The sequence below is a fragment of the Amphiprion ocellaris genome, chromosome 9 (assembly GCF_022539595.1).
Source record: "Amphiprion ocellaris isolate individual 3 ecotype Okinawa chromosome 9, ASM2253959v1, whole genome shotgun sequence".
In the NCBI taxonomy this organism is placed as follows: Eukaryota; Metazoa; Chordata; class Actinopteri; family Pomacentridae; genus Amphiprion; species Amphiprion ocellaris.
In genome coordinates, this window is record NC_072774.1 from 16,529,891 (window position 1) to 16,537,610 (window position 7,720).

Consider the following 7,720-nt stretch of genomic DNA (forward strand, 5'->3'; position numbering starts at 1 on the left):
CAGGTATCTAGAAGTGATCATTTACAACTGCTAGATACACAAAACTTGCCAATAGGCTGCATATAAAAGATGAACTACAGTTTTAAAGCCTTGAGTTGGCTTTTGGCTGTCACCATTTAGGTCTTTTTAAACCAGATGTAATACTCGACACTACACATGGTAGGACCCTGCCCGAAAACATCCTGCACTATCATTGATTTTACTCTAAATGGGACCACAAATTGCAAAATGAACCATGCTGTATTGAAGGAGACCTCAATTATCGATTGAAACCATAAGCTCATTAGGAATGTATGTAATGAAGTAACAGATTAAGGGAGAAGTAGGGTCTTTTTCTCATAGACTTCCATACAATCGGAATTATTTTTGTAACCAGAGGAGTCGCCCCCTGCTGGCATAAGAAAGAATGCAGGTTTAAAGAATGACTGCATTGGCATCACTTCACTTTTCTGCTGCATGAGAATATTCATATACAAGTTAAAGTTGTGCATGAGAACTAACATCATTATGAAGTGATACTGTATGATTATGATATAAGCATCATACTGTATCTTAGCTGGTCAAGCTGGAGTGTGATTCTCTTCTATGCCTGTGCTCTTTAGACTATGTTTTTCACTGAGTATATCACCAACTCTACCTGCTGCTATCATTGAGCTCTGACCCTCAGTGGCCTCAGACTTACTTACCAGTCTAATCTACAAAGCCTTTCTGGGCTTCTTATCTAAACACTGATGAATTTATGATACCAAATAAGGCTCGGAACTAGTTTATAGCACCAGAACTTCCATATAAGTCTTTCCTGAATGATACGAAAAGCAGCTTGCTCACTCTGACCGCAGCTTAACCAGGATGTAAAACTTCAGGACTGTATTTCCTTAAACGTGTTCTGAATGATTTATAGAAAAGACAATCGCTAGCTTTCAGTAAAAGCTAAATTTCTTATTAGATTGGCATCATCACAATTTTGTATTTATATATGTCCTTAGAATTTTAACATTTTCACTGGATATCTCTTCTAACTGAAACTCACATTTCTTATTAAGTAAAATGCATCTGTTTGGTTAATAACAGTGTATTATAACCTATAAGGTGAACATTTTGACTGCAAAGGTTGTTGCACACCGATTGTTTCTTGGAGATAAGTGAATAGGAGGAAATATCCGCAGGTAACAGAGAAGGAGAGAAGATTGTGTAATTTTCGGGGTATATAATGGTGTAGTTGCTGTTTATTATAGATTTTGAATGCCCGTTTTTGACTGTAGTTTGTGCCTTCTGATTGGTCAAAGCATGCCGACTGAATGACTGATCAGATGGCTCACAGTCCCTGATTCGTATCATTTGAGGAAGTGTTACGTACAGCTGTCTGGCCTGTCCTTCGTCACTCAGTTTTGAGAACCTGTACCTGTGGCAGTACCCGACAAAGGTCGAAGGTCGACGAATGTGTCGTACTTTCAGTAAAGTTTTATGCAAGTGAAGGAATAAGGTCAAATTGAAAAAATGTTTTTGAATGTCTAATTTGTAAGAAATTCATAGAAATTGCTGTTGGAAAGTGTGGCAGAGTATAAAGTACATTTCTTTTTTTAAGAATGAGATGTCAGTGTTCTTTTTTCAAGTAGAAGATAGCCTGAATTAAATGTGCTTTTCCAGCACTGTTTATGTGTGAAAACACCTCTTGAGATTCGACCTGCTCTGGAGGCAAAAATAGAAAAGCACCATTGAGTGCCCATATTAGCTTTTAACCCTTTACACCCTGAAGATCTCTGTGCTGGGCAATTGCCCTATCTGTTATTAATATAAGTGTCCATAGAGCCCAGGGTTATAAGGCCTCATTTTGGCCTTATAGTTGTTGAGCTGGCACTGACTGAATTTGGGCACATTTTTACAGGTGGAGGTTTTTAAAAAAAAAAGAAAAAAGAAAACAAAACGAAAAAGCAAAGCGGTTAATCAAACACAGTTCAAATTCCACCTACCAGACCTTTAAGGTGTGGTCAGGCATGCAGGAAGAGCTGTCGTATCAAACACCAGCTACGTCATTGATTATGTGTGCTAATCATGACTAATAGGATTAAACTGCTGCACTGACCACATTGTTAGCAAAAGGAGAAAAAAAAGCAAAGGAAGGGCCAATATTTGGTCAGATTGCCCCTGTCCTCTCAAAAATACTGTAAAATAACTGGAAAACAACCTTCTTATATTGTAAAATTTCATAATTAAAACTGATTTTCTAGCCTTAATTTTACATGAGATTAAATGTCTTTTTTGGCTTTTAAATGGAGATACAACAGAGTAGCTATAATGATTTTTAAAAGAAAAATTTTCAGCTGGAATAGTCATTTACCACAATAAAAATATCTAGGCTGTATTTCTGATTAATTTAATGTTATACTCCTTGAAAAAACTGATTTTCTTAAAAAAAAAAAAAAAAAAAGACATTTCTAAGTAACCCCAGACTTTTGAACGGTAGTGTATCATGCAAAGGTATTATACAATGATGAAAACACATTAATTCAACATTTTTTGTCGTGAAAACCTGTATAATCACGCAAGATACCTCTCATTTAACAAACAAATCTATATAAAATTATAGCACCAATGCTTCTTTTGCTGTTTGTTGTCACTAACTGTGTCCGATTTAACAAATATATTTATAGTGAAATATAATGTTTTAAGGTACAAAATTTTAAATTGAAATATACATTTCTTCTTTTTGTCTTTATAGGTCAAAGTATACATTTTTTTTAAATGTAAATGTTCTGGTTACTTGTTACAAGTTCTTAATGTTCTTTTACATTGCACAGTCTTCTTTTGGAAAAATACAGATTTATTCTTTTTTTTATTTGTTTACAGTGTAGACTGATCTTTATTACCCTGTCAAATGTAAATATCAGTGGCAAGTTATGGGAACAGTCTTGGTGTGATTTGTTGTTCCTCCACAAGACCAGAACAAGCTCCTCTGGTCTTGCCACAGATTGACTGTCTCACATACTAAAAGGTGTCCAGGTCATTTGAGGTCTGCTGACTGTGAAGGCCACAGCGCATGATTCACATCAAGTGGTAAGAGCCCCAAATTGCAAAACAACTTTTGTGCTGGTCATCTTTTTCAGCTAAAAGTTTAACACATCTGAAGTAAAACACAATCAGAATTCAAATCTTCTTCATGCACAAATTAAATTCTGGTAAAAAAAAAAATGTGTTTGCAGTACAGGATTTTTAATAATGTATGCATACACCTATACTGTATGTCAGTGCATACACAGTCATGTACCCTATCTGTTTTATCCGTTCTATTGTTATTGTTTTAGAATAATTTATTTGATTTGAGGGTCTGCACATTTGAATCAGCAGTTTGCCCTTTGCATTTCATTGCATCTTAAGTAAAAAAAATATTTATCTGTATTGTCGCTTATAAATGCACAAAAAAAATCACGTATTTTTATACATAGCAGTGAATTACATCTGCACTTCTTGACTTACTCCACTCACTACAGTTTCTTCTTTAATTCCAGTTTTACTTTAAATTTAGCAAAGGTATCAGAACTGTTTTAGAATCAAACGTTCAACAGGATGTCAACAGACTCTAATAATGATAATGCTCTGCAGCAGAAAATACCTACGTAGATGATCCATGTGCCCAATGTGTTCCAAACATATTTTGCCAGCATATGACTGATAACAGCTTTTACCCCCTGACTGTGCTCACAGGGCGAAGCATATGACTGACCAGCGTATTTTACCATGTTGTGGGCAGCAGTGCTCAGGACATACTGATCATCTAGATGGACAATTAACCACTAAATTATACTGCCGGGTTGGTTTGAGACATTGTGTGTCACAACAAACTGGAATGACTTCAGTTCAACACTGTTGTGAGTAAAGATCAACACAGCCAATGTTTTGCAGCTACATAGATTTAAAGTTCAGAGAGCAAAGCAATGAAAGGTGCGGGGAAAAACACCACATATAAAACTATGCATTAGGATGGATAACCCAGTATTATACCCCCGAGCTGTTTTGGCAGGACAGTTGAAAACAATGACTGTAAACCTGGTGAGAACAGACAGCAGGAGCCTCCAGACATTCGGTGAGAAGGAAAAAATTCTAGCATTACTCAAGCACCCGTAAACACAGTAGTAGTCCCTCTGGTGAGGGCGTGAGCCTCAAATGTAAAGGTGTTGAGTGGATGGGAAGAACACAGTCAGCTGGATGACTCTGGTATTTGAGACATGTTCAGACGAATAATGTTGAGGTTTTCACTTCGTCACCCGCCACATTACTTCAGATTTTACTGCATGACTCGGGAGCTTGTGTGATGTGCAAAGACTCACTGTGATGTATGATGTCACCATGGTGAAATCACAGGTAAGATGTTAAGTGTGAATTTATAAAGATATTTTAACATGCTCCTTGACTGATAATGTAATGATATGCACAAGTTTGTTAAGTCACAGGTTGTCTTGACAAAGGTGCTGACGTATTGTGAAGTACCAAAAGTAGTCTGCTCTACTGAAAGTGCAATACAGCCATAGCAAGCATTTACAGAGTAACATACTGGGAGTTCCAGTTTAGAATGAAAGAGCCACAAGATGGTTTCCCAGAAAAAACAACAACAACAATTCCTGTTAACTTCCAGATTAGCTGGAAGTTAACAGGAATCATACATTGGCAAGATGGTGACAATCAAACCCACTACACTGACTCTGCATTCCTAGTCGCACACTTTTTCTGTCTACTTTCAGTGCCTACTGCCCCCGGCCTTACATTGCACACACTGTTGCATAATACTTTGGCATGAATTGCTCCTTAACTTTGACTGTGTTGGTCTTATGTTTTGTAGGCCGTCTGTATAATTTCCAGTTTGTTTACACTCACACAGGATAATGTATGTAATCCATCTGCTGCTGTTAAGAGGATTGTGGGTCAGAATGACCAGAAAAGCACACCGGCTTACATACTATAACATTCAACAAGATGTAGCAGGACATGCTGGTATTTTCAGCATATTATGCATAGGTACATAATAAATGTTTTGTTGGTGTGCACCCTACCACCCTGTTGGTAGGTGGATGTTGGAACACACCTTGAGCTTTTAGATCACTCATCAGGATACCAACTGGTGGCTTATTGGTGACTAATAGCAGCTAGCTGGCAAACTTGCTTTACAAGGAGATTTAAAACACATTAACTAGTCAACAGCAGGCAGAACAGTGACGGGAAAGTCATGTGTAGGCCTTTGTCCCACTCTGGGATGTCAAAATACCAGAAATTTGAAAGTCAAAACCAATATCACAGAATTTCCACACTTCCGTGAATCAAATTTGACATGCACATGGGTCATATGTTCATCTAAGCAAGCTAAAGTTAGTGTTGGGGAACATTGTGTGGTTGAAACAACAATGAAAACATTTCAGGATGTGAACATCTTGACCACTGAATCTGGCTCACCTTGAATTCTGTATACATAGATAATACAGAAAGAAATCCCCAGGAACATGCTCACATTGTTTGAACAAAGACTGATGAAAACAGTTGTGAAGGAGGTCAGACTGAAACAATGGGCATAACCCACAAACACCCCCAACACATACAAACACCCACACAGACAGCCTATGAGGACAGTACGCTCATTTTTTGGTGATTAATTTCTTTGCCAACCAGCCTAAAATGTAACGATTCATGTTATGGGGCTTGCTTTTTGTCGTCAAAAAGATGGCCAGTCCCCACAGTGTTACAGTGTAAACTAATTTATGAGTGAGAGTGAGAGAAAAGAAATCCCCCATGACAGATTCCACACAAAACTCCCCCCCCACAAAACGAAGACACTCAAACCACAACATACTTTAAAGGACAATTTCAGCTCATTCCAAGTGCTTGTTGTGGCAGTGGGGCCTGATAAAGTTGAATGAGTGAAAAGCTGAATGGAGCCAGACGGGGGAAGCATGCATGGCGTTCACGGTCACATAGCGGATCCCGTTTCCTTTGTCTCTGAACCCTCTGGCCTGCTTTGTGGAAAGAGGGGATCCGATTTCCCCTGTCTTTGATGTCTCCTCCTCCCACGCTTCCACGCCTTCTCTCTCTTCAGGCACCCATTCGCCCTCCCACCCAGACACGCACACACACACACACACACACACACACACACACACACACACACACACACACACACACACACACACACACACACACACACACACACACACACACACACACACACACACACACACACGGTTTTGCCTTCTGCTTGCGGGAAACCTGACACAAGGCTGCATCTGCTGATAGAAGCTGGCCATGAGTCTGAATACCTCATCGAATGACTGCATGCGGAAAAAATTCAAGATGAAATATCCAGCAGGCCGCAAACCAAAAACTGAAAGACGCCTTTAACTTTATGTCTAGAATTTTTTTAAAAAATCATACTTTAAATTAGGTAGAACTTCATTTGTGTTAAAAACATACAAGGATCAGCACAACAGCACAAGAACTCTGCTGAATGTCACAATGAAAAGGACCATGCTTCTTTTTTTCCTTATGACTTATTGTTGCATTTACTTTGGTGCTGGACCGAAAAACATTTCATCCTCAGTGTACTGAGGAATGAAAATAAACAACCTTGAGTTCCCAAGCAGTTCCTTTCCAATTTTGGCAATGCTGAGCTCAGGGTCTTTTTTTTTGTCTGAGAACTTGCACACAGATTGTCTTATCAGAGGCAAATAAAATAACATAAGATGAAGGTACATACAAGGAGAAATACTGACCTTAGAATAGAACTGATGTGCATTAAGTGCACATTTCTTTCATCAGTGGTGATAATCCCACATTCTTCTGCTTTCAGGTAACCATTGACCAAACTCAGCACATCACAGTTGTTGTGTGAGTTGACAGAAAGTACCTTGAGTAAATCTGAAACTTAGACCACTGTTTGTTTTACCTGCAGGGAACTGGCATTGTAATGCAACTATGACAAACTGCTGGAATGGTTAAAAAAAAAAAAAAAAAAACCTCTTACAAAAAAGTTGACATCTTTTGTTTAAATTCTGGTCTTTGTTTTCATTGCAGTCATTTTCCAAAAGAATCTCAAGTCATAATAAAGGGCACAAACAATGTGTTAAAAATTTACAACCTTAAAAACATGTTTTGTCTAGCAAACCATTCAAAATCTTCTGTCTAAAATCCATACAAGTGTGGGTTACAGGTGGGTTATACTATCATTTACTAATTATATGGAAAGAACCATCACTTCAAAAGTCAAGGGCTCGTCCGGGATTTGAACCCGGGACCTCTCGCACCCTAAGCGAGAATCATACCCCTAGACCAACGAGCCATGAGTGTGTAAGTTTATCTTGAACATTTCAACAAAAAGAAAACAACAAGAAAGGACAATGAATGGGTTGCTCAAAAAGGACTGGGAACAAGTCGAAGCTTATCTAATCCCACTCCTTCTAATTCCACAATGATTTTAAATCTTTTCATTTTGCTTCTTCAAAACATTGCCATTTAAAAACAATAATAATGACAATAATAATAATAATAATAATACTAGTGTACATGATTTAGAATAAATATACACCAATATGTCCAATTACATTTATACAAAAGGACAAAGACAAAAGGACCTAATAACAGCAAAACACAACAGAAAGAAAAGTCCCAACTAATAATACACATAAATAAATAAAGAAAACAAATCATTAAAGAAATAAATAACTATTAACAGTAGCCTATG

General features: G+C 37.7%; 1 non-coding gene across 1 annotated transcript; it reads right to left on the reverse strand.

Annotated features, from left to right (window-relative positions):
• Positions 1–7,246: 7,246 nt before the first annotated feature.
• trnap-agg (transfer RNA proline (anticodon AGG)) lies at positions 7,247–7,318 on the reverse strand. The gene has a single exon. It is a non-coding gene; the product is annotated as a tRNA-Pro (tRNA).
• Positions 7,319–7,720: the final 402 nt, after the last annotated feature.